This window comes from Strix aluco, chromosome 1 (assembly GCF_031877795.1).
Source record: "Strix aluco isolate bStrAlu1 chromosome 1, bStrAlu1.hap1, whole genome shotgun sequence".
In the NCBI taxonomy this organism is placed as follows: Eukaryota; Metazoa; Chordata; class Aves; order Strigiformes; family Strigidae; genus Strix; species Strix aluco.
The window spans coordinates 1,083,411-1,109,271 of NC_133931.1; the positions used below are offsets into that span (position 1 = coordinate 1,083,411).

The following is a 25,861-nucleotide window of genomic DNA, read 5'->3' on the forward strand; positions in this document are numbered from 1 at the left end:
AAAGACCATCCCAGGAAGTTTCTTCTGTTGCTCCCTGGAGCATCCCCAGCTCCTTCCATGCTGTAGCAAAGCAGCATCACATCGTTACCTGTCTGTACAGGCTGCCTGAATTATGACTGTTGCTGTTTAAGGAGCAATATTAATAGAGCATCTCGCTTTTAATACCCTACATCTCCCTTATTTTCCTTCCTGTAAATGTGCTTTTGCTCGTGGTGGTCTCTGCGCTGTCCCTGCGGTTTTCTGCGCTGGGTTTTGGTGCCGAGCAGCGTGATGGGCCACGGCTGCGCGTGCGGTGGCAGGAGCTTTACTCCTGTTAAAAGCAGTTCATTTTCTTTATTTGCTCCCAGATGCTTTCTGCTCTGGGTCACTGCTCCCTTCCCTCCCGGGGAGCACTCTGCCCTGTCAACAAATGAAACCGTATGGCGTTCGCTAACTGTTGGGGAATCGTAGGGAAACAGCCGCTCGCTTGGAAAGCTCTGAGTATTTTACACCTTTAATGGAAAGCATTAAGTGCTGCTTTCTTGGGTCTTGTTGTGGATTTCTGGGGATTTTTGTGGGAATGGAGGTGCAGCTTGGTGGAAGAAGCATTGTCTCTGTGGCTGCTCGCTGTGACTCCTTCTGATGCTGCTGGTTGTGTTGCAGCCGAGCTTTGATACCTGTAATATTCTGCATTTGCGTAAATATCTGTGTCTGAATTTGGTCCTGTGAACAAGACATCATGTAAACAATTATTGGGATTTATTTCTAAGTGTCAGTTTGGCAAACCAGGAAACTAAAGCCCTTGTTTATGCACAGGATGGGTGGAGAGGAGGTAGCAGCTAGCGCACGCTGGAGCGTCAGCTCGGGCATCAGCTCCCCTGAAACTCTGATGTGATCTTGGACGAGACACTTGCTACCAGATTTTGAGGTTATGTTGTTATCTACAGGTGAAACTAGAGAATTTCAGAGGTCTGCTTGAGCCTATCAAAGGAGGCAGCAATAAAGATTTAGGTAATTACCTAATTAAGGCAGTAAAGCAGCGTCCGAAAATGTGTTCAGTGCGCTGAGGTTGCAGGAGGCAGCAGATGAGGGCTGTCTTCCTGGAGGGATGTTTAAAGGTTGTACATCAGCACCTGAAACAATCCAAAACCTGCGTTTCTTCTAAGAGCTGCTGGCTGGTCACGCTTTTAATCCAAAGGTTTGCTTGCTGAAAGACGTACACGTGTTCATCCTCTGCATGGCCGGAGGTTACCCCTGTCATGCACGGACCAGGGATGGAACCAGAATTAGAACAGCTGTTTGTGCCTCTCAGTCTGGTCGTACAGCTCTATTCTTTTCTTTGGGTTGAGGTTTGGTGCTTTAGACACTGAAATTACAAGTTTTGCAGCAGTTTGAATGATCCAGGTAAGACCTAGATGCATTCTGCAACGGACATTTCTTTGCCACGGTTCAGGCTGTTTGTAGACAGGGTGGTTCTTGCGCTTTCAGCTGAGGTAAAGTTTGTAGTAAACCAACCAAAAATATCCTCCACCCTGGAATAAAAAGCATTTTCTACCTGGTAACGTGTAACTGAGTAGTGTATTAGGCTTTTATCAGGAATTTTTAGTGCGTAACAAACTGAATCAAACTGAGGCTTGCTCTGGCGCTGGATGACTGCAAGGGCCCGTGAAAGCAGCGTGTTCACGGGCTGTTACTGGCTCGGGGGTTAAGTCGCTGCAGGCAGACCCCTGATACGTTCTTTGCCTCTTAGTGTTAACTCTGGTCCCTTCCCAAAGCTGTGGTTGTGACCCACATCTCCTGGTCCTTGCAGGTCCTTGGTCCTCCCAGGGCTGCTGCCTCCATTTTGCTTGTTTTGGAACAAAAAAAATGGGTCGGTGAAGGCCTGAAGCTGGTGGGCTGAGTGGTCCACCTGTGGGGCTGTGATGCTCCAGCGTTTTGTTGGGATATTCTTCCGTCAAATTCTCCTGAATAATGCTGTGACACTAAGCAGAGATGAAGAAAACAGAGTTTGGGCTTTTTTTTTTTCCTCTTCAGGGATGCTTGAGCATCCGTGGGGGAAGAGAGCTGGGAAAGGTTTAAGGGAACGTTGTGGCTCAAGGTAATTATTGCATTATTATTATTTATATCACTGAAGCAACACCGATGTTGCAGATACTCTGGGACGAGGATGTGAAACGACACAGTACAGCTGGATGTAGCAGGTATAGGAGGGTGTTGTAACTCCTGATAGGAGAGGACAGGCCTTTCTCTTTGGTCTAGCAGTAAAGTAGTTACAAGTCTTGCTAATTAAGACTTATTCATCCTCCCCGCCCCATGCTATTCTGTATTTTTTTCCCCCTGTGAAGTTGTCCTACATTAATGGATGATCTTTTCTGTAGCTGCCACGAACATTTCAAGAGTGTCACACACGGATGTTTTTGAGGTGACACTTGTACCTCTTCAGCACTGGCCTGGGAGAGTGGCTGGCAGTGCCCCCGCTCTGCGTGGGTCTGCTCAACTCCCATCACCCAACTCTCGTGTTGAATCAGCCTGTGGAAAATGAACAAGGGATGTCCTGAAACTGCTCCTTCACAGGGCTGTGTCTTGGGTTTGACTCCTGGAAGGTGTTTTCTGCAGACTGTGGAAATGTTTCAGCTGAAATGCTTAGTGAAAGCACCTGCCCTAGCCATCGTCTTTTCCCTTTTCTATCTCTTTTGTCCACATATAACAGCAAATGCTTCCAGCGAGAGTGATGAAAATTCCCAATTAACTGTCTGTGAGAAAGCAAGGCAACACCAGCTGTGAGCAAGCCACTTCTCCCTCCCCAGGCTCACAAGTAACCCTATCCCCTTCCCAACTTGCCTCCCAATGCCCCGGAGGATATACCCGACCCAGGTGGGTGTATTGCTTGTGGGGGAAGAACGGGAAGATGGCACACGAGTAAGAAGGGAGTCAGGGAACAAGAGAAACTTCAACTGAAGGTTTATTCTGGTGTGCAAGAGCTATCTTTACCCGCCTTGGCTCAGGATGGCACTTCCATTTGTAAAGTCCCTACAGAAGCATCCAGCTTGGCATCCGACTCATGACAGGCATCTTGGCCCCGGCTTGGCCTCCTTGCCACAGCTTCAGGAAGCTTCTCGCTCCCTTCACAGGTGCCTTTCCAATTTTAAGATTTGGTTCGAATGCGTAGAATTGATGGAATTTGTAATTGAAAGCTACAGTCAGATGCAATTACCGTGAATTAAAAAAGCATCCAGGGCCGGCGCTGGGAGCTGTTGGCATCGGGGCCTGGAGATCGGGGCTCTTGAGGCCAGTGGGGAATCGTGTGGTATTAAAAAGGGATTCGATGCCTGACACCTCCCTTGGTAATTTTTGCTGTGATGATCTCACCCCAGTCCTCTTGTTGATTTGCCACTTGGCTCATCTGATTCCTTGTGTCTTGACCCCCATCCTCCTTGTCTGTCAGTCTGCGTGGGCTGCAAAGGGTCATTAGTTGCAGGAGCTGATGGAGGGCATGGTGTTATTGCTGCGGCCGTGCTCCAGTCTCCATTTCCCTGGATAAAATCCTTGCTCGCTATCAGGATGGTGGCACTTGCCTTCCTGCAGGTCTCCCTCAAAAACCAGAGCTAGTGTTCAAAAATCTCAGGAGGTCATGCCACGAGGGCTGGTTTGGGTGCTGACATGTCCCTGTGGTGCTCAGAGCTCCTCTTGGGCTCCTGAGCTTGCCTGTGAGTCTGCTCCATGCCTGGAGGCAGAGAAGTTTCTCCTTGGGCTCGGACTTTTATTTGCTCCTGAGGAGCAGCCTGAGGGTCTCTGCTCCCTTTCCAGGTGGCTGCTTCTGCTTGTTCTCAAGTAACCCCTGAAGATCAGCTCCTAAATCCTTCCTTTGAGTTAGGAATGGGCTGTTTCCATCCTGCTGTGCCTTCTTGCACCAATAATTATAATTAATTCTGCGGACTGAGAGTTGGGGGCAGAGTTGGGCAGCATGACCAGGCGTCTCAGCTCTTACTCCCATCCTACCATGTAGTTAAGGTCCAGCATGAGATCGGCCTCGTCATCAGAAAGGATGCTCTGGAGAGACTCCCTTTTCCTTTCTTCACCCTCAATGTGTCTCTCAGAGACCATTTGGAGGCTGATCGTGCCAGTCTGGTTGGAGTACCTCCTGCTTAAAACTGGTCCCCTTTGCTCCCCATAGTGATGAGGGCTGCCTGGGTGCCCTCTCCCAAATACCCCTTACCAAGCCCCAAGAGGCAGCTCTCCCAATACCGCCTATACCTGCAAATCTCCTTTTTTTTTTTTTTTTTTGAGCCTAATCCAAAGTTCTGAAACAAATGGGAAGCTCTCGGTCAGCATCCGCAGCTGTCTGCGTGCTAAGCCTGGCAGCTTGTGATGAGCTGCAGCTTGCAGGAGGCAAACAAGTGGTGTAGATTTTTATTTTTTTTTTCCCTCCCCTTTTGCCCCAGGGAATGCAACAGGGCTGGACAAATCCAGGTGTCTGATTAGCCACGCTTAATTAAGAGCCCGGTATTCTGGACTGAGCCTGATGGACTCAGTGCAGTCTCAGCAGAAGGGAGCCTGGAGGAAAAGCTCAGCTCATCCCCTCAGGCCTGGCAGGTCCAGGCTGCCCAGTCCTTCGGGAGTGCTGCATCCCCAAAATTCCCAATTTGATGTTTCTTTCAGAATAAGCAGCGGAGAAAGGTATCACAAGAGGTTGGGGAAGTGGCAAGGCACAAGTTGGTGCTGGCAGCGGAGCAGAACGTTTCTGCTCCCCGTGGAGAACGTGGCCGTGTTGACCGTGCCCCAGTTTGTGATTTGGGATAAACCGGGGTCACTGCGCACGCAAATATCGTGATTTTTTGGCTTCTTAAACTGCACCAGGAGAACACTGCACCCCCCTGCCAGACGATGCATTTAAAGAGAAGCAAACATCCCCCTCCCCATCCTCAAATGCCCCTCTGGCTCGCTCTCGTGTCGGGGGATTCGGTTACCGTCCCTGCTTGCTGTAAATCCTCTCTGCGCTGCTGCCGCACCCCCGTCTACCCGGGCCGGCAGCCTTCACCTTGGCAGCTCCTTCAGGCAGGAGCAGCCTCTCTGCGTTTTATTTCTCTGCCTCATTGACTCCCCATCTGTTTTCAGTTGCCGGCTGCAAACGTACCTATTCCTTTTGGCTTTTGCCTCTTCCCCCCCCCCCCTTCCAGTTTTCGTTTTAATTGTAGCCGCGTTGTTTAACTCAGCATGTTTCCAGCACTGAAACGCGGAGCAGCAAGAAAAGAGGTTTGCGAAGGGGAAAGGTGGTCAGTGAATAACCCCTCTCCTTAGAGTTTGCTCCTGGGAGATGGGCCTGAAGGCCGAGGGGCTGCCCCAGGGGGAGGTTCAGCCCAGGGGACAGCAAGAGTACATCATTTTTTAGATGATTTTTAGAACTACTTGGACTCAGCCCAGCACCACCAGCTTCCCCAACCGCTTTGGGGTAGTGAGTTTTAACTCCACATATGTCTCGTTCCAGAGAAAGCAAGAAGGGATCCTTTTGGTGTGTTCCTTGGGTTGGGATCAAGCTGGGGTTTAATTACACATCTCCTAATTGGAAAGGAAAATTCTGAGCAAGGCGTAGCTACCCCCAGCCTGTTCTGCAAAGTTTTATATTCACGTATGCCCTTCTCCCCACCTCTTTCCAAATTCTTTACATATAATGTGTTTTATAAAGCATATTCAGGTGCGGGCATGCAATCTGGAAGGAAAGGGCTTTTTTTTCTTCCTTCCTTTCCCCCTTTTAAATTCAGAAAAGCAGATCTGAACACGGACCCCGCGGTGGTACCCTCTAGGGGGCACGATGCACCCGCGTTCGGCGAGACCTGCGCCAGATTTTGCAGAGAAGGGATTTTTTTTTTTTGATTTTTTTTTTTTTTTTCCGTAGGAAACGACGGTAGGGAAATGAACTGAGAGTTACAAGAAGCAGCAAAATATCCGTGTGTTCAGCAGGAATAACAGCCTGGCCAGAGCTGGTGGGCTTTTACCCGTCAGTGATGCTCGCTTTAATTTTTGCAGTGATTTAAGGCGTACGGCTTGCGTTTGGTTTTAATCAGTCCTGGAGGTTTAAAAATCACCCAGAAAGCAGCTGCATTTTGAAGGACGGTGGTTTTAAACGGGCAGAAGTACAAAGAGCAACTTTTAAAAAGCCAAATGGTGCCAAATAAAGGATGTGGTTGCGCAAAAGCGCTCACACCCCCGTGAGAGCTTCGGCTCTGGTGCAGCAGGAGAGGGGACACGCTTTCACGGGGGACCTTGAAGGCTCTGGCTATCCTAATTTTTTTAAGAGAGGCAGCACACGTGTGATTTCTGAGCTGGTTTGGTGGGACTTTGCATCTTTCTTTTTAAGACAAACCTAATTCAACCCTTCTAGCCCCAATAAAGGGAGTAGTGAACCAAGCAATGCCTGTGACCTCCTCTTTGGTTAAACACCCGTGACTGTCACCATGTGTCCAGGATAACTTGGGGTCAGTGTCGAGGGGCAAGAATTTAATTTAAACAGCATGCTTGTTGTTTTTGTTTTTTTTTTTTTAACTATTACATAGCCTGCCTTATTGAGCTGCGAGGCGTGAGAGCTGGTAGCATTAATACGCAGAGAAAATGACTCTCTGTGCCGTAAAAACCTTTCTGAGTAAATCCTGTTTTCCAGTGCTCCTGTAATTACCTCTTGCCTCGTCGTGTCTGATTACTGTGTTAGAGACAGAGCTTGCATTGCTTTTGTGCTGCCTGCCTGATGTTTCCTATACGGTGCTGATTTCTGCCCCGTTAATTGATTCCTAATACCGGTGAGTTGACCGGTTATTTTTATTTGATCGTATTATTTCAAGAAAGCTGGGACCTTGCCTTCCCATGTGTTCGGGTTTGTCACTTAAACTTGTCTCACTGTCCTCTCTGCTAGACCATGTTTAATTGTTTGCTGTATTAATTGCTCTGCTAGGTAGAAAGGAGATGGTGTGGCATCACCTCTGGACCCTGCGGTGAGGCTCTGGTCCCATCTGTACAGGATCAGGACTGGAACACGAGAGCAGAGCGGCGGAGGGGAAGGCTCCGCTGTTTAATTAAATGCATTTTTGCCCATCGGTCCCTGCCGACCTGGATTGCCTCGGATTAAGATGGCAAATAGCTGTCTTCATGCCAGAGATATTTAGTGACTGACCAAGTTAACAGGCTAGCAGAGGGCTGGTAATTGTTCCTGCTTGTCTAACACCGTCTCTGCAATAGCCCAACAAATACAGTTGTGTGTGGTGTAATTCTCACAGGCAAATCAGTGGCGTACAGGGTGGTGTAGATAAACCTGGGTGCTTGGACATCTTGCTTTCTGGGCCTGTAATTACACAGCGGCTAACGATGTTGCTGGAAACAGCCCGGGGTCTTTGTTATCCCTGAGAACCTTTCGAGGAAGGGTGGCTGCACGCATAATGAGATGCATGTAAAGGACAAGAGGAGGGGAGGGTATGCAACCCCCTCTTTTCAAGGGCAAAAACGTGGGATTAAAACAAACTAAACCAAACCATTTTAGAAGTATAATTTCAGTAAGTGTGAGCATTCAGTTTTTAAAGCATAAAATTCCTTCAGCTAAAAAAAAAAAAAAAGGAATAACCCCCTAAACTCCTCCAAACCCTCACTTTTCCATGAAGCATCCTTTGGCTGGGATTTTTTTCCCCCCTTTCTTTCTCTTTTATATTTACCCATGAGGATTTTGTTCTGGAGAGGCGGATAGCGAGGCACAAGCACCGTGCTGTAACTCTGCTCGAGCCCGACACTGCTGCATCTGCCTCCTCCCCGACGCATCCTTCTCGACTTTTTCTGCTGGTTCAGTTTTTCTCCAGCTAGTAATTGTTTTAGCAGATGGTGGGATAAAGTGATGCTGACCAGGAAATTACCCGTAAGCTGAGAGCAACGGCGCCTTTATCCATCACAAAGCATTGAAAGTCAGTTTTTGGCACTGCTTGGCTTGTCCGAGGAGGGCACAGAGTTATGGAAAGGGGTGGGAAAAGCTCTCCAAGCTCTTTCCTGGGATTCTGTTTAACAGCATGAGGGTTTCTTGGCGGAAAGGCTGTACTGGTGATTTAAGAGTGCTGTGTTAGTGATTTAAAGTGATTTTGGTGATGTGCATGTTTCCAAACTGGCTGCTCTCGTGGCTTTAGGCACCGGGTATTTGGTGTAGGAGAGTGGGATCTCCGGGAGTTTCCTGATGGAGCAGGGCAGACCCTTTAGGTTGTGTTGTCCTGCCAGTGCAGGACTCTCATTTCTCCCACGATTTTAGCACCCAAACGGAAGGGAGATGAAAGACGGGAGTAGCGCATGTCATTAATCTCATCCTTGCTCTTTCCCTGTGCCCCTTTTTAAAGGATATCAGCTGGGAAAATGCTGCTCTGGGGGGATGAGGCTCTGCTCCCATCTCCCCAGCACCTGCCCCGGGCTCGGCAAAGCACGGCGTCGGTAACATGGCACGAGTAGGGTAGCTGGTAAGTAAGACACTCTCCGGCTCGCTACATTGCGAAGTAATGAAGTGGAAATGAACTCCCTGCCTGGCGAGGAGAGGAGGGGGGGGGATTAGCTCCCGACAGCAGCACTCGGCTGCGGAGATTGATGGGATGTGCTGACGTCGGGTACCCAACACGACCATCTCACTTTGGTGAGCAATTAATCTAAAGGTTCGGTGATCTGTCATCCTCTCCCGTTCCCTAAGAGCCGGGAAATTTGTTAGGAGAGTTTGAAAAGAGCTTCCACATTGCATTTTTTTGGCCGGCCGCTCCCTCCCCTCTCTTCTTCACCCTGCGGAGAAAGAGTTGAGGCAAGAGACAAGCGATAGGACAAGAGGGAATGGCCTCAAGCTGTGCCAGGGCAGGGTCAGACTGGCTCTTAGGAAGGATTTCTTTGCAGAAGGGGTTGTTGGGCGTTGGAATGGGCTGCCCAGGGCAGGGGGGGAGTCCCCATCCCTGGAGGGGTTGAAGAGTCGGGTTGAGCCAGCGCTGAGGGATCTGGTGGAGTTGGGAACGGTCAGGGTGAGGTTCATGGTTGGACTGGAGGAGCTTCAAGGGCTTTTCCAACCTGGATGATTCTGGGATTCTGTAAGATGCAAAGGCGTCTTCAAGCTCTGCTTCACTGGGACAGGAGTTTGGGGACAGGTTCAGGGCTCAGAGCTTTTTTGTGGCACCCCACATCTCTGAGCACATGCCTGGACATGTTAATTCAGTGACACGTGAGTCTCAATGTGCTCAAGCGCTCGGATGAATCTGCATGTGTAGGAACTACTTGGTATCTTTAAAAATTTTTTTTACTACGAATTTTTGGTTTTGTTTTAAAGTGTGGGGCCAGAGTGGAGAACGGGTAAGGAGATATATCATCTCCAACTTTTTACTGTTCCTCTTGTTCCTTTTGAGGTAGCTGTGGGGGGTAATACTCTGCCTTTCCCAAATTCAAAAGGTTCTCTGCCTTTCCCAAAGCGTTTCATGGACCCTTGAAGATCTACAGACAACAGGTTGAAATGATGGGATGGAACATTACTGTGCAAAATACCCCCCTAAACCCAAACCCAGCCAGCTCCTCATCCGTGGAGACGTGTTCCGTGCAACTGCACGCACACTTTGACATCTCTTTTTCACTCTGCACTCGCTGCAGCTCTTTGCAAGGCATTTTTCCAGCCATTGATTTAAAAATATGCATTTAATCTGAAGGCAGGAAGGTTGGTGACTGCAAAAGTGATGGCTTAACTGTGCTCCCAGTACCAGGCCGGTCTGCAGGGTGAATAGCTAATGCATTAATCCGCTGGTGAGACCGGAGGGGATGATTTAAAAGCAACCAGCCCGCTGCTCCACTTAGGACAGTCGAAGAAATGTCAAGGCAGCTTTGGCAAGAAGAAAAAGGTTAGTTTGGATTTGGGTTTTTTGAGTTTTATCCTTGCTTCTGCTGTTGATCCCTTTGTCTGGTGTAGGAAGAGTCTGTTTGTCCTTCTGCACCCCAGTTTTCTCATCTCCTAAGTGGGGAAAAGACTTTTGGGAGGTTGAGGACTGATGTTAAAAAATTCCTCTCAGGTATCCTAAGGGAAGGACAAAGTATTCTCAGTTGCACTCATCCCTGAAAGATACAGCCAGAGAAGGTGCCTTGGGGTGGTAAAACCTTTGAAAATAATGTGCAGGTGGGGAAGGATTGTGGAAAACATGAGAAAGAATTAAGGAGGGGAAAAAAGGAAGAAAAAAAGTTGGCCCTTAAGTTCAAACATCACTTTTAAACTGGCAACACAGGGTCGGTGCGCAGGCGCTGCCCAAGCACACGCGGGTTTTTGAGACTGGGGTTTCTTGACCATGAGTGGATTTAATGGCACATGTTGATGGCTATTAGGTGCCACCGAGGCGTTGCCTTGACTGTTTGGGAGTTACCACTGGCAAGCAGGCAGCTGCCTGCACTGAGATGGGTGCCCCTCGCTGGCTGGGTCTGCCTGGGTTTTGCTGCCGTGCAGAAACATTGTCCGTGACTTTCTCTTTATGTGCTGAGATGGATCCTGTGATTTTTGTACTGCGACGCTGGAGGAGCCTTTCTTAATTTTTTGGGTAGCACTTGTGCAAAACTAATTTGCTTTTGGGAGGTGTTGAAGGGTTATTGATATTGGATTAATTTGATACATGGTTTTCGGTCCCAAGTTAAATTGGTGCTGCCTTTTAATCAACATCTTGGCTTGGCAGGGGCTAAAGCACCTTTAAACCTCAGCTAGAGGTTTTTCTGCATGGGTTTGCAGCAGAATTAAACCCAAACACTGAGTAAGGATCCAGCTTAACCATGTTTTAAGGGCAAAGCTTGAGCTGTGGAGGGCAGAGCAGTCCCTAGAGCCTGAGACCTGGGCTGTGGCAGGGACTAAAGCTCCTTTAAACCTCAGCTAGAGGTTTCTCTGCGTGGATTTGCAGGAGAATTAAACCCAAACATTGAGTGAGGGTTCAAATTAACCATGTTTTATGGCTGAATCTGGGGCGGTGGTGTGGAGAGCAGTTCCTAGATTCTGGGACCTGGGCTGGGGCTGGTACTGGTATTAATAAAAGGGCAGCACAGTCGTTGGTCTAGGCTTCCTGCACACAGTTGTTACAAATCCAGAGACACAACTGGCATGCCATGGTCATGTCCTAGCATTTAACCCCCCGCCCCGCAGCAGGCGAGGATGCCTCACAATATTAATAGCCGTACAGTTTGTGAATTTACACGGCTGTACCGAAACCCGACGCCGGCCACTTTCCCACATGTCACCCTGCAGATGGACAGAATTATTTTGGAGAGTCACTGCGAGCTTGAAAAACCAACGCTGACTTTTCCAGCCCCGGCAGCCCCGGTGGGGAGTGAAAACTGCAGCTCTTTTGTTTACATCCCGCTTTAATCCTCGCTTCTCTGTTTCAGACCAATGCCTGGTCAGGGGAAGGGGTGTTAAATTGAAGCTGGGGGAGTCCTGGAGATGAGGGTATCAGTGATGTCCTCTGCTAGTTTTCCACCATGGTTTTAGCAAGTTGTCCTGGCCACTTTCTGCCTCAGTTTCCCCACCTGATCAATGAGTCTTATCGCCTTAATGCTGCTGAGGATACAGCCAGTAACGTGCTGTCAGATGCTCAGACGCTGGGATTTTGAAGGCAAAGGAGCGTGTCGGGGTTAAAAAGCAACCGTGTGTGTTGCAAAGCTGCGTGCTACTTCGAGGCTGAGCCTTTGCTGCAGCCAGGAGGTTTCTTCCAGTTTTTGCAGCTCTGATTTCTGCTGCCTGTGATGGAAGCAGATCCTCTTTTCACAGAATCCCAGGATCATCTCTGGAAAAGCCCTTGAAGCTCCTCCAGTCCAACCATGAACCTCACCCTGACCGTTCCCAACTCCACCAGATCCCTCAGCGCTGGCTCAACCCGACTCTTCAACCCCTCCAGGGATGGGGACTCCCCCCCTGCCCTGGGCAGCCCATTCCAACGCCCAACAACCCCTTCTGCAAAGAAATCCTTCCTAAGAGCCAGTCTGACCCTGCCCTGGCGCAGCTTGAGGCCATTCCCTCTTGGCCTGCCGCTGGTTCCTTGGCTCAAGAGACTCATCCCCCCTCTCTGCACCCTCCTTTCAGGCAGTTGCAGAGGGCCATGAGGTCTCCCCTCAGCCTCCTCTTCTCCAGACTAAACCCCCCCAGTCCCCTCAGCCGCTCCCCATCACACCTGTGCTCCAGACCCTGCACCAGCTCCGTTGCCCTTCTCTGGACACGCTCGAGTCATTCAAGGGCCTTTTTGGAGTGAGGGGCTTTTTCCCTGCTCTTTATCCCTTGCTCTGGGTAGGTGTCTGTTCCCAGAGATGAGGAAGCAGCAAGCCCTTCTTCCTAATCACCCCACTTAATTGCCCCCAGGATGCCTTAGGCCGCACAAAGAAAGAAATTTCTCCTTCCTTTGAGGAAAAGCAGCTTTTTGCAGGGGGCTGGAGCCCTGAGGAACAAGTCCACGTTGGAGATGAGTGGCTGAAATACTCCTTCAAGGTAGCAGCTCCACGCAGCCCCTTTGCTGGGTGCTCTTTTCCTGGGTGGGTTCCTGGAGAACCACTGTCCTGTGTTATTTCTCCCCAAGCTGTTCGGGTTGCTTCCAACCTCCTCAAGCTCCATGAGGTCCTGCAACACTTGGCACTGGGGTCCCGTGGGCTCTGCTGCAGCATTTCTGAGATGCCACCGCAGCCACATACCTCAGTGGCTGTTTGGTCTTGATTTTTTAACGGAGATCTCAGCCTGTATCTTGGGTAATTGTCATTTATTGATCTCCAGGTGAAGACACTCCTGCATTCAAACCCAGGGGTTTCTTTGCCTCAAGAGGTTCTCTCCAGATACCTCATTCTCCCTTTTTTTTTTTTCTCAGCTGGCTCTGCAAATCGCTGTGTAAATGCTCTGAGAACAAGAATTCAGACCTACCTCACCTTTTATGCCTTTGCTGCTGTACAATTAACACTAAACTGTCTGGGCTTTGCTGCTTTAAATAGTGTGTGATTGCAACCCCCCCATAATAATTAGACACCGTCAAGAAATAGTGTGTGTTTTAGGGTGATTTCAGAGAATGTATCATTTTGAAAATGCTGTTGCAAAAGCAATTGAATTTGAGGAAACCTGTTTCTGCTGCCTCAGTTGGAGGGAAGGGTTTTGCTCCTTGCTCACCGGCTTGGGGGAGCGCTTCGACCAGTCCTTACCCCCACGTCATCGACGGGAGGGAAGCTGCAGCCATTCTGGAGCTGGGCAAAAGCTTATCGCGTGCTCACGACGACAGGAATAGCGGCTGTCAACCCTCTCGTGACTGCTCTCGAAAGCCATGATGATAACTTCACATGGATTTCCCTTCCATGGGAGCGGGATGAAAGGGGTAAGCCCGTGCGGAGCATTGCGTTAGGAACGCTGGCCGGTGAGGGCTCGCTTGCAGAGTGTTCCTTAGGAACCTCATTGCGCCTATTTTCCCTATAAACTTGGCAAATGAAGGGCTGAGCTCTGCTGTTTTGTGCTATTTACTTCATATTGCCTTGTGCCCTGCTCCTCTTTTATAGAAATAAATACGCCGGAGGTATATTTTTGTCAGTGGTAAGTATTGCCATTGCTTTATATCAAATGTGGTGCAAATTACTGAACCCTGTATTAACAATTGCTTCCCGGGTTGTTATAAATTCCCATGTAGCTAAATATTGATATTCCACTCCAGTTTTATTGATAAGCATCCTCCTGGGCTGCCATATTGTTCCAGGTTTTATGAATATGAAAAATCAAAGGCGGTTTATTATTTTAAATAGCTTTGAGCTGGGTTGTATTGTTTTACGTCTGAAACCACTTGCATTAATCAAGGGGGAGGTTTGGGGTTTATTACTCTGTCAAGCGAGAGGTTTCGCTACGTGACGTTACGATACCGGAGGAAAGCGGCGAGCTCGCGCGGGTGAGATAACGGATGGCGTTATCCGTGGGGGCCGCGGAAGCGATGCTGGGAAGTGGCGTCACAACTTCGTGAAGAACTTCTCGAGCTCTGAACGGGGCGTGGATGTTTTTGCCCACCTGAGGGCAGCTTTGGCAATTTGTCAGGAGCCTGCGGGCACCGTGTAGTGTTTTGTGTCGTCCTTGCCTTGAATCTGGAGGAGCTGCTGGAGGGGTTGGCTGATCCCCGGGTGCAAAGCTCCGCGTGGAAGGTGCCGCTCCCCGGGTACCTCTTCCCGTGTGCCTCGGGGCTTCTTGCTGAAGCAGCTGGTGATCCTGCAGGCACCCAGGCGTCCTCCCTTCTGATATCCCCACCTAGCAGGAAGGGGAAAAAAACCAAAGAGGCAGAGGATAAGAGGAGGAATCTGCCTTGTGCTGCTCTGCTTGCTCTCCCCAGCCTCTAATTGCTTGAAGACGTGGCACTGGGAGACACCAGCCTGAAGGAAGCACGTGGCTTCCCCAAAGAGCCAGCCGATGTCTGGGGACCTCTCAGCCGCATCTGGGACTTGCACAGGTACATCAAGAGGAGAAAAATCATCCACCCCGAAGCATCTTTGCAAGTTTTTGCTGAGCTTGTAGGAAGATTTTGCTGAATTGATTGTCTTTTGTTTTTCTCAAGTATGTTTAGCCCCCTCTGGAAGACTAGTTGGTTGGACTGGAGCTGACTGAACGAGGAGTTGGGTGGACACTGGGGACAGCACGCATTTAGCTCCTGGAGAAAACCAGTCAGCTGGAACATGTCATCCAATGGTGTTGGTCTTGCCTCTCATCCAAGGTGCAGTCTGCAGTTCCTGGGCTGCCCCTGGGTCTGGCCTAACTGAGCAATTTTGCTTTGCTTGAAATCAAAACTGTCTGGCAGCTTTTTCCCTCTGGTAGAGAGACAGTGGGCAAATCCCACGCTGGGGTGTTTTCGCTGTCAGACAAATCAGTTTGACCCTTATGTCTATCTACCATCAGGCACAAGTGCCCAAGGAAGATTTTCACGTGAGGTTGTGTGACTTTCGGCCTTGAATGCAATAACGCTGGTGGTAAAGTTACCACGTGCTTGGCTACTTAAGCAGTGAGCTAGGCTGCTGTGCATCTGGTTCCCGAAAGCACAGCAGCTCTTTGAGCTCCTTTTGCAGCCACCGAGTTGTAATTCTCAGCTTTTTTTTTCCCCTGTTAATTGTTATAATTACTTTTAAAACCTGGCCCCTGATAAGGGGACTAGGTAGACACACTGGCTAGGTTTTATTACAGAACCTGCTCTTGCTAAAGAAGTTATTTTTGCTGAAGGCTTCCATCAAACTGCTGAGTCAAGACAACGGCTTGATGGGATAACATCTTCTCTGCTACCTTCTGTTCAGACCCTTGAGCCCCATTTGCCTGGGTAAAGACATTGTGTTTCTTGGAAGGCAGCTTGTGTTAAAGGAGCCCTCAAGCAAACACGGCGGGCTCTTGCTGGAGGAGATGGTGTGTGTGTCTGTAATTTGAGGGTTTACCCCAGATCTGTGCACGACGTACCCCGAAGCTGAAGGTGGTGTGATGCTGCCGAAAGTTGGTTCCTCATGTTGACCGTTCCTTGGGGACCACCAAGACCTGCAAGTGGTTTGGCTTCTTCACTGATCTTGGAGCTGGTCAGTACTTTCCTCCCAGAGGTGACACCATGTCAGAGCTCAGTGCTGGTGGTTAAGCTGCTCTTAAGTTGACTTTTCAAGCAGGGGTTTGGCCAAAAGGTTATGCTCCTCAACGGAGCCATCCATGAAGGGTTTGCAGAGAAACTTCAGGGGAGGGGAGGGTGGTGCGTGGGGTTTACACAAAAATAGTTACGCATCAGACTGAAATCATTAATGCCCGTTGCCCGCAGAGACTAATTAAGGAGAGCTGCAGCTGTTTTTGGAAGCACTTTGTGGGGATTACACAGCGAGCACATGCTGGAGGAGCTCTCAGAGTGTGAAACATTAGGCGAGGCGTTTTGTGCCGCTGTGTGTGCAAGCGCTGCACCCTGAAGAGTTGCGGTGGGGGGGGGGGTGCTGTGGGCAGAGTGGGGCAGAGTTTCCCAAACTGTTTGCTTGGAAACGGTTTGCTTTTGTCCAAACAACAGGCTGTGAGTGGTGACAGCCCGGCTGCTTCTGGGCTTAGACACTGATGGATCATGAAACCTGGGTATCTAATGAAAAAGGATAATAAGGTTCCCCCCCCATCGCCTCACAGTGAAAATGTGCTGCCTTTTCCATTTGCCTCACGCGGGCAGCGGAGCTGGAAGCCCCACACGAGCGGTGGGGCAGCTTGGGGAGTTGCTGCTTCGCTCTGCTACGCGGGTGTCTGTGAACAGCCCATGGGAAAGACCTCGTGTTTGCTGTTGCGCTTGGTTATCCGCTGCATTAGGATGGCACTGAAATAGCTGCAGGCTCCAAGCGGAGGGTGAACAAATCCACCTGAGCTGGTTTTGCCCGACGCCTCGTGCCTGCGGTGTAATGCTGGGCCGCTCCTCCGTGCCACTGCCGCTCAAAACCTCCGTTGCGTGTGTCTCGTCCCATGCGGTGGGCTATGAGGGGGGTGAATCTTTTGAATTCCCTGAGAGCCTGCATGCTGGTGGAAGAGCCAGTCTCGGCTGGGCAGAGCGGGCCAAGTCACCACAATGACTCCGAGGAACAATTGTGCTGGTGACTTTATTAACTGACCACTTTAGTGACTGAATGGAGGCAATTTGGTAACAGTCAACTGGTAACCAACTGGAGAACTGGCTCTTAGGAAGTATTTCTTTGCAGAAGGGGTTGTTGGGTGTTGGAATGGGCTGCCCAGGGCAGTGGTGAAGTCCCCATCCCTGGAGGGGTTTAAGAATTGAGGAGCAATTGAAGGAGCTGGGACTGTTTATTTGAGGAGGAGAAGGCTGAGGGGAGACCTCATCACACTGCAGCTCCCTGAAAGGACATTGTAGAGGGGTTGGTGCTGGTCTCTTCTCCCAGGGAATTAGTGACAGAACAAGAGGGAACGGCTTTAAACTGCACCAGGGGAGGTTCAGACTGGGCATGAGGAAAAAATGTTTCCCAGCAAGAGTGGTCAGAGAGTGGAATAGGCTGCCCAGGGAGGGGTGGAGTCCCCATCCCTGGGTGTGTTTAAGGGTCGTTTGGATGAGCTGTGGGGGGATGTGGTGTAGGGGAGAACTTTGTAGAGTCGGGCTGAGGGTTGGACTTGATGATCCCAAGGGTCTTTTCCAACCTGAATGATTCTGTGAGTCAGGTTGACCCAGCGCTGAGGGATCTGGTGGAGTTGGGAAATGTCAGTGTGAGGTTCATGGTTGGACTGGATGATCTTCAAGGTCTTCTCCAACCGAGATGATTCTATGGAGAAAAACCCAAAAACTACTAAAGGCACTTCGGCGATGAGACTATTTTTCTAATAACCTGTCAATGATCAACCAGTTGAAATTAAATTTGTACAAAACTTACACACATGAATATATGTAAAAGAGAGAGAGCAGAAAGAAGAAAGAGAAAAGAGAGGAGGAGGGGATAGGAAAAGGGGAATCACCACCCTTGGATCCTGCGTTGTCGCAGAGTAGCCAGCTTGGTCTGTAGGTGGTGGGTCGACAAAGACACATGTGGGGTGTTGCCTTTATATAGTCTTTCTTATGCATGTGCAATAGGTTGTTCCAGAAGGTTCTTACTTCATCTGGCTTGTACCTGCGCAGTGAGGCAAGTTCTGCATCTGGGCAACAACAGGAGGGAGGGGGAGAGAACCGGCCCAGTGTCCCACCTCCACAGAGCTCGCTCCGCTTCTCCCCCCGCAGGGCATCTCACTCAAGTTGTTGGAGACATCCTCATTACACACAGTTTCTTGTTTATGAACAGTTTGTGACTTCCCATCTGAAGAGGGATTTCATCCTGTGCAGTTGCATCTTGATACGGCTCAGCTGCCATCCCTTGCTCTGACCTCTTGCTTCATGGACCAGCGGGTGGTTTTACCTGTCTTAAAAGGCAAGGAAACGTGGTGTGCAAAAGCTCCTGAGATCTGTCTCTGAAGAGCACTCAGTGCTATTACTTGAGGACTAGGAGTATTAAAGCTGCAGGAGTAGTCAGCGTAGTTTCTAATTTCAGGCACTTTATTTTAGAGCTGGAGTAATGCGAGTGCCCTGCAGATCCCCCGGCGTGCTTTCGGGGGTGCTCTACCTCCCAGCTCAACCCCGGCTCCTTGTTGTCGTTGCTCAACTGCTTTGTGGGTCTGCAGAGGTCCCTTTCATGGGTTGTTCATCTTGGTGCCATTGACAGCACCTGGAGCTTTGCCTACCCTGAGCTGGCCCTGGTGGAGTGCGGCTGTCGTTCCCCTAACCCCTCTTTTACTGTATAACAATTAATTTAGCCAGCCTGCAAGGGCAGGACTCAACCTCATTTCAAAGGGTGGCTTTTGTTGGGAACCCTCTACCGCATCATGCTTAAATTGTGTTGTACAAGATTTCCTTTATTCCTCCTTTTGAATTTTCTGGTTATTTTATCTACTTATATATCACAGAATTATCTCGGTTGGAAAAAGACCTTGAAGATTCTCCAGTCCAACCATGAACCTCACACTGACCGTTCTCAACTCCACCAGATCCCTCAGCGCTGGCTCAACCCGACTCTTCAACCCCTCCAGGGATGGGGACTCCCCCCCTGCCCTGGGCAGCCCATTCCAACGCCCAACAACCCCTTCTGCAAAGAAATCCTTCCTAAGAGCCAGTCTGACCCTGCCCTGGCGCAGCTTGAGGCCATTCCCTCTTGGCCTGCCGCTGGTTCCTTGGCTCAAGAGACTCATCCCCCCTCTCTGCACCCTCCTTTCAGGCAGTTGCAGAGGGCCAGGAGGTCTCCCCTCAGCCTCCTCTTCTCCACACTAAACCCCCCCAGTTCCCTCAGCCGCTCCCCATCACACCTGTGCTCCAGACCCTGCACCAGCTCCGTTGCCCTTCTCTGGACACGCTCGAGTCATTCAATGGCCTTTTTGGAGTGAGGGGCCCAAAACTGAACCCACTCATCGAGGGGCGGCCTCACCAGTGCCGAGCACAGGGGTCAGATCCCTTCCCTGTCTGTGCTGGCCACGCTAGTGCTGATACAAGCCAAGATGCCATTGGCCTTCTTGGCCACCTGGGCACACTGCTGACTCCTGTTCAGCCGGCTGGCAATCAACAGTGTCTTGCCTTGTGTAAAGTTGTTTTCTGCACGTGGGAGGTAAAAGTGTAGCATTTAGTTCTCCAAGATGGTGGGTCACGTTGGGTTATTGTAAAAGAAATGATAAGGATGCTTTGTAAAAGCTTTCGCCATGTTGTGTGGGACTCCTAAACCTCACCTAAAATCCATCATGCCTTGATCTTAAATCCTCACAGAGCAGCACAGGCTTTGTCACAGCAGATTAGATCACAAGGCTATATACTCTGGACCCATGCCCGAGCGATAGGCAGCACACGGTTCTTCTGGGAGCGAACGTGAAAACTTTGGGAGGCGTTAGCGAAGTTGAGTCGGGCTTGGAGAGTCCAGCTATTCACACGCCTTCGGTGAGCTGCCTGGTGGCATGCACAGCATCCCTGTAGCGCTGGGGATTACTGTTTTATGGTTTGCACGTGGGATTTGCTGTGAGCTCCTGACTCTTTTTATAGAGAGACTAATCGGTGGGGGGAGGTATTTTGGTGAGGAATTTCTGAGCTTTGAATGAGAAGCCCTCAAGTTGTGGAGCGGTGCAGAAAATCCAGTGACTTTCCTCCGTGGTCTTTGTTAGAATTCAGCTGTTTCCTGGTCTAGGATCACACAGAATCATACACACAGAATCATTCAGGTTGGGAAAGACCCTTGGGATCATCGAGTCCAACCATCAGCCCTATTCTACAAAGTTCTCCCTTGCACCATATCCCCCAATATCTCATCAAACAACCCTTAAACACACCCAGGGATGGTGACTCCACCTCCTCCCTGGGCAGCCTATTCCACTCTCTGACCACTCTTGCTGGGAAAATTTTTTCCTCATGTCCAGCCTGAACCTCCCCTGTTGCAGTTTAAAGCCGTTCCCTCTTGTTCTGTCACTAATTCCCTGGGAGAAGAGACCAGCACCAACCTCTCTACAACGTCCTTTCAGGGAGCTGTAGAGTGATGAGGTCTCCCCTCCCCTTCTCCTCCTCACACTGAACAGTCCCAGCTCCTTCCATCGCTCCTCACAGGATTTATTCTCCAGGCCCTTCCCCAGCTCGTTGCCCTCCTCTGCACTCGCTCCAGCACCTCGAGATCTCTCTGGTATTGAGGTGCCCAAAACTGGACACAACACTCCAGGTGTGGCCTCACACCTGGACAGTGCAGAGACAGGATGTTGCTTGTTTGGGTGATTTGTCATTGCCGTATGCTGGAGCTGTGTTCAGATATCTGTTTTGGTGGGGTGGCCTCTCGGGGAGCTTGCCTTGCATCTTGGCATCATCAGAGAGGGTCCAAGAGCCCTGACACCCCTGGAAGATTGTTCTTCCAGAGCTTGCCAAGAGAAACGCCTTCAGGTGAACTTAAATTGGTAAAAGCCCTTTGCAGAACAGAGTTACGCTACAGGCTGGGAATTTGGGAGCGTGGATTTGGGTATTGATCCGAGGGGGCTGGTGGTAAGTCTAAAAGAGGTGGTAGAAGATGAGGCGGGAAAAAAAAAAGCATGGAGAGGTTTATGCAAATAAGAAGTAACATAAGCAATGGAGTATTTTATTAACTAATAATACTCAGCACTAATTGTCTTTAAGAGACTGTGCAAACATTAATTAAGCTGCTACCACCTGTGAGGTAGGTAAGGAGGAATACTCGCTTTTATAGCCGACGAGGCTGCACTTTTGCAGGATAGTAAAACCTGAGCGTGTTGTAGGGCACTGAGGAGTCTCATGGGTTCTGCTTGGGCTCGTTGCCAACATCTGCACAAGATGCCTCATGCGACGCGTTGCTTTCTGGTTTTTAACCAGAAATGGAGTTGCTGTGTAGTTGGATATTTATGGATTATTCGAAGGTCAGTTTTTGAAAACAAACCCACAAATTGTATGGTTTTCTTTTCAATGATAAGAATCCACGCTTTGTACCAGAATGAGATGCTGGCACAACAGCTTAGCAACTCCACAAGGAATGCCAAAAAGTTACATCATCTTCTTCAGGTATATCTGTGTACAGCAAGGGAAAGGCTGCCTTGTTTTAGGGAGGCTGAACATTTAGCCAGCTGAACATGAGCCAGCAGTGTGCCCAGGTGGCCAAGAAGGCCAGTGGCATCCTGGCTTCTATCAGCAATGGTGTGGCCAGCAGGGACAGGGAAGGGATCTTATCCCTGTGCTGGGCACTGGTGAGGCCGCCCCTCGATGAGTGGGTTCAGTTTTGGGCCCCTCACTCCAAAAAGGCCCTTGAATGACTCGAGCGTGTCCAGAGAAGGGCAACGGAGCTGGTGCAGGGTCTGGAGCACAGGTGTGATGGGGAGCGGCTGAGGGAACTGGGGGGGTTTAGTGTGGAGAAGAGGAGGCTGAGGGGAGACCTCCTGGCCCTCTGCAACTGCCTGAAAGGAGGGTGCAGAGAGGGGGGATGAGTCTCTTGAGCCAAGGAACCAGCGGCAGGCCAAGAGGGAATGGCCTCAAGCTGCGGCAGGGCAGGGTCAGACTGGCTCTTAGGAAGGATTTCTTTGCAGAAGGGGTTGTTGGGCGTTGGAATGGGCTGCCCAGGGCAGGGGGGGAGTCCCCATCCCTGGAGGGGTTGAAGAGTCGGGTTGAGCCAGCGCTGAGGGATCTGGTGGAGTTGGGAACGGTCAGTGTGAGGTTCATGGTTGGACTGGAGGAGCTTCAAGGGCTTTTCCAGCCGAGATGATTCTGGGATTCTGTGAGACGCTGTAGCGAGGCTGTGAAAACTGCCTTCATCAGGGTGGGAATTGGAATATTGTCTGAGCTGAATCAAAGCCACAGGACCAAGGTGGTCCATAGGGGAATTAGATGAAGAAAAAAGTAAAGGAGAGCTTGCGCAGAACCCTCAGGGCTGTGTGGCCAATGGCTAAGAAATTGCATGTCAACTTTTTCTAGTGGCTCTTTGCAGGAGGAGGATGCTAAGGAGAATGGTGGCAGGGAAGTGGTTTGATTTTTCCCATATTCACCCCAAACTAGAGCTAACACTGGTGTTATCAAGAGAACTGTCCTCCTTATAGTATCCTGTCTCTGACCTTTGGTAGGTGGGAGATAAGGAGTTGGAAGCTTCCTTGAGAGAGAGGTGCAATAAGGAAAGGATTTAAAGCTTTTTGGGAGATTTTGCACTGTAAACATGCACGCCTTTGTCCGAATGATGTTCCCAATAAATCTCTCTGGAAATGGAAGATGCAGGGGAAGTAACTGGTATTGCAGTCAAGTCCTACAGCTGCTGTTTAAATCTCGTGCGTGTACCCGTTCTCCAGGGCTATCAGTAAGTGTGACGGGGCTGCGCTGCTTTTAATACCACGACCGTGCCAAAAGGCCCCGGGTGGGATTTGAAGAGGTGCTGTAAGTGTCTTGGCTGAAGTGGAGAGAAGACCTGACCGAGCTGTCATGGTCATTTTGGCCATCGTGGTGTGCAAGTGCTGCCCAGGGACATCCTGGGGAGCACTCATTGGCACCCCATCTTCCACAACATCCCTCTGCATCGCCCGGGCAGGCTGCAAGAGGATCTCCTGGCCCCAAGAGCTGAAAGCACCTGTCATGAGGTTGGCGAATGTCAAGAGGCCAAGGATGCAAGTCATGTTGTTGGACTGATACATATGAAGGAGAAAGGAGGTGGTGTTCATCGAAAGGTCTGGAGAAGGGGAGACCCGAAATAACTGTGCTGTGAACTGGGACAGTTGTTGTTGCTGGAACAGCTTGGTAATAGTAGGAGACTGGTCTGGGAATGCGGAGAGCGTCACTCCTGCCACGGTGTCAGGTTGTCGTTTGTTAGTATTTGCCTTGGCAGCCAAGTTTCTCTTCTGACTTTTTGGATGAACTTGGTGTTAAAAGTTGGAGGGTGGGATTTTCTAAAGCACATCTCCAGGGGTTTGCTCACCTGCCTCTTCCAAGCTCTTTAGGAAACCATGACTGTACTCACTGATGGGTTGTCACTGAATGTAAATTGTCCTGGCCTCTGTCTTTAGTCTCCTATTGGACTTCACAATTTGAAAAAAATGCAGTTGACAGTTTCAAAATGGGAAAAAAAAAAAAAAAATCCAGCAAGGTTTCTGCTGAGCCCATGCTAGGGAGCAGAGGGCTTTCTTGGATCTGTTGCTTTAGGTGCTGCTGATTGGAATGATTCCTCACCAGTTCCTCCTTCCAGGCTGTCATTCCCAAACCTGCTTCTCTCCAATTGCTCGGGGAAAAAAAAACCTTGCTAAAAATGATTAAGCTGAAGTGGATTGTCTTACACAAGGCAGTCAGCAGATTGCAACCACAAACAGTTACGCTCATACATCTGATGCAGGTTGGTTGTGGCAGTGTCCTAATGTTGGTGAGGCGGAGCCAGAACATCTCCTCATGTCCCATGCTGCTGTCCTGGTCACTGAGCAGAGCCTGGCTGCTCCTGTGGGTCTGGAGACCGAGGAGACACTGCTGCTCCAAACTGCACTGGGGAGGCAATTTTCCCCTACAAGGCTGTAGAAAGTCTGATTCTCCTACCTTTGGTATGGAAGGTGGGTGGTGCAAGGTCCTCCTTGGCTTCAGAATTACCCTCCTCTTGTAAATAACTGTCAGAGTGAGAGGTTTGAAAATAGTATTTGATGCTGAAATGGATACCTGGCAGTTTTACGTAAGATTCTTGCAGTTTTTTCTTATTGGCGCCGTTATCGGTGGTATTTCTGGCCCTACTTTAATTTCTTTTCCTGGATCGAATGTTCATCGTACTGGGAAGTTGACACCTTGGGCTTCTCTCTGTGTGACCTTTCTGCAAGTGCAGTAACGAAATAGCAAGGAAAGAAGGGCTTTAGGGGAAGACTCTTCTAACTTAAATGATCTTTGTTTATTGATTTAATCAACACAAAGAGAAACTATTTGCCCTCTCCCTATAAAATGGGTCAATAATTTTTGACCTGCTTCCCCTCTGCAGGAAAATGCAGCTAGTGCAGTGAGAATAGAGGATACCATCATTTCCCTCTGGAAATCCATTTTTATTTTTCCTTTTGGATAGTTCTTCCTCTTGAAGTTGTCAATGCTGTTTCTCTGCAAGGCGTGGTGGAGCTGGGTGCTTTGGGACATGGCGGTTGATGGGGCTATCATGTGCTTAAGTGCATGTTGCCCTGCCTCTGGAGAGGGCAGAGGGACTTGGTACCAGGATGAAGCCTGACTCAAACCTGGAGAAATCATGGGAGGGTGGCTGTTGGTTTTAACAGGACTTACCTTCATCCATCTCCTTGGGCTTGAGCCGAAGTTTTGCTCCGTGTAATGTGGAACATTGGCTTTTTGACTGGTGCAGGGTGAAAAGAAGTAACATCCCTCTGAGAAGGGGAAATTGTGCCCATTCTTTAACAGTCACGGTTTTGCTCCTTCTGCCTGTCTTGTTTCTGGGGGAAGTTCAGTGTTGTCCATATTCCTGCTTCCTTCTACCTCTTCCTTTAGTGGAGAAGCAGGAGGAGAGAGCTGGTTGGCCTTCATCCCAGGTTCATCTTTCCTTCATCATCAAGATCGGATGGTAACGCCTGTCCTGGGTCAGGATTTGGGCCTTCTTTCCTTGTGGGCAAGCGCTCTGCTCGATGATGAGGGTTGCTCGATGACTCCTTGCATGGCTGAGAGTTCGATCCAATGGCCTCACATGGTAGTTTGGGAACCACCACCGAGCTGTGACTCCGGTGGGTATTATTAGAAACGATGTGGTCACACTTAAGCCATAGAAACGTCTCTTGGCATTTGAGTACTATTCACTGTAAAATTATCCCCCTAAGAGAGAGGGGGAAGCACGGTTGCTTGGGTGGTGAAAGGAGACCCAGAGCTAGTGGTGGTTTCAGCTCCGGATTTGTGCTGGGGAGTTTCCAAGGGCACCGTGTGGTGAACTGGGCTTCCACGTGGCTTGCGTGATGCATGGAGTTATGCAGGACTCGTACCCAGACGATTTATTTGTAGGCGGAGGTGGGTAGTAGCTGTTTCTCCATCCGAAATATGTATTTGGTTTAATAACAAGCAAGAGCACATGCCCTTTTCCCTGAGACTACAGAAAACCCCTGTAGTGCTGTCAATAAAAAGATTACCTGACAGCCTCGGAAGGGAAATGAAAATTTATCAAACATTACAACCCTTGTCTAGGATGGCTTGTCAAACTTAGAGGCAGGAGGAGCGAGATTTCTTGTTCTGCTTTCCCTCTGCCACGCTGACATCCCTGGGTGATCCCGAGGACGGTACAAGGGGAGCGCTCCACTCACCTGTCACTCAGGGTTTAGAAAATGAGGTGTTTATTGGAGTCAGAATCTAGGCACTACTGGAGGTCTGTAGTGGCAGAAGATGGTGCCGTTTCCTTCAGCGTCTGCTGTTGGTGAGGCCGGGATGACTGCTCTGGCCTGCAAGGATGCAAACCTGACCATAAAGCTCTCTTGATGGGAGGGTAGAGATAGGATTATTGACATGTCGGATAAAACAGCGTTTATTTTCAACTGCAAATGGAAATTTTTCTTCTCCGTTTTGCTCCCTTCTTCATTAGCAGCCTTGGCTATAGCAAAGTTAATTGGGACCAGGTGACTTGGAGGTCTGAGCTTTCCTTATTGCCACATCTCTAACTTTATCGTTTACTTCAGGAGCTAAGAAGCCACCAATGCCACAGCTTTCCTCTTTGCTCCCTTTCCTAAAACGACGGCATGGGGTTGTCTTTGTGCCTTTATGCTAAGAAATGACAGCTGGAAGGACCTTGAATCAAAATTAACGCTCAATCTCATGGGGTGTGGTGCTTGTTTCAGATTGCCTAATGAGAAACGCCTTGCTTGCACCATCCGGGCAGCCAATGGACGTTTCCTTCTTGTAATCCT

The 25,861-nt window shown here is 49.7% G+C and overlaps 1 protein-coding gene across 8 annotated transcripts in view; it reads left to right on the forward strand.

The window, feature by feature from the left end:
• The window catches only part of ZC3H3 (zinc finger CCCH-type containing 3), a 182,369-nt gene that overhangs the window by 22,126 nt on the left and 134,382 nt on the right, over nucleotides 1-25,861 (forward strand). Inside the window, exon 1 of one of the 8 annotated variants that reach the window (XM_074828779.1) lies at nucleotides 8,429-8,453. The exons of the other annotated variants lie outside the window; for them this stretch is intronic. The gene's annotated coding sequence lies outside the window, so the exon portion shown is untranslated. Of the gene's footprint in view, nucleotides 1-8,428; nucleotides 8,454-25,861 lie in introns of those variants that run through there. 8 annotated transcript variants of the gene reach the window in all.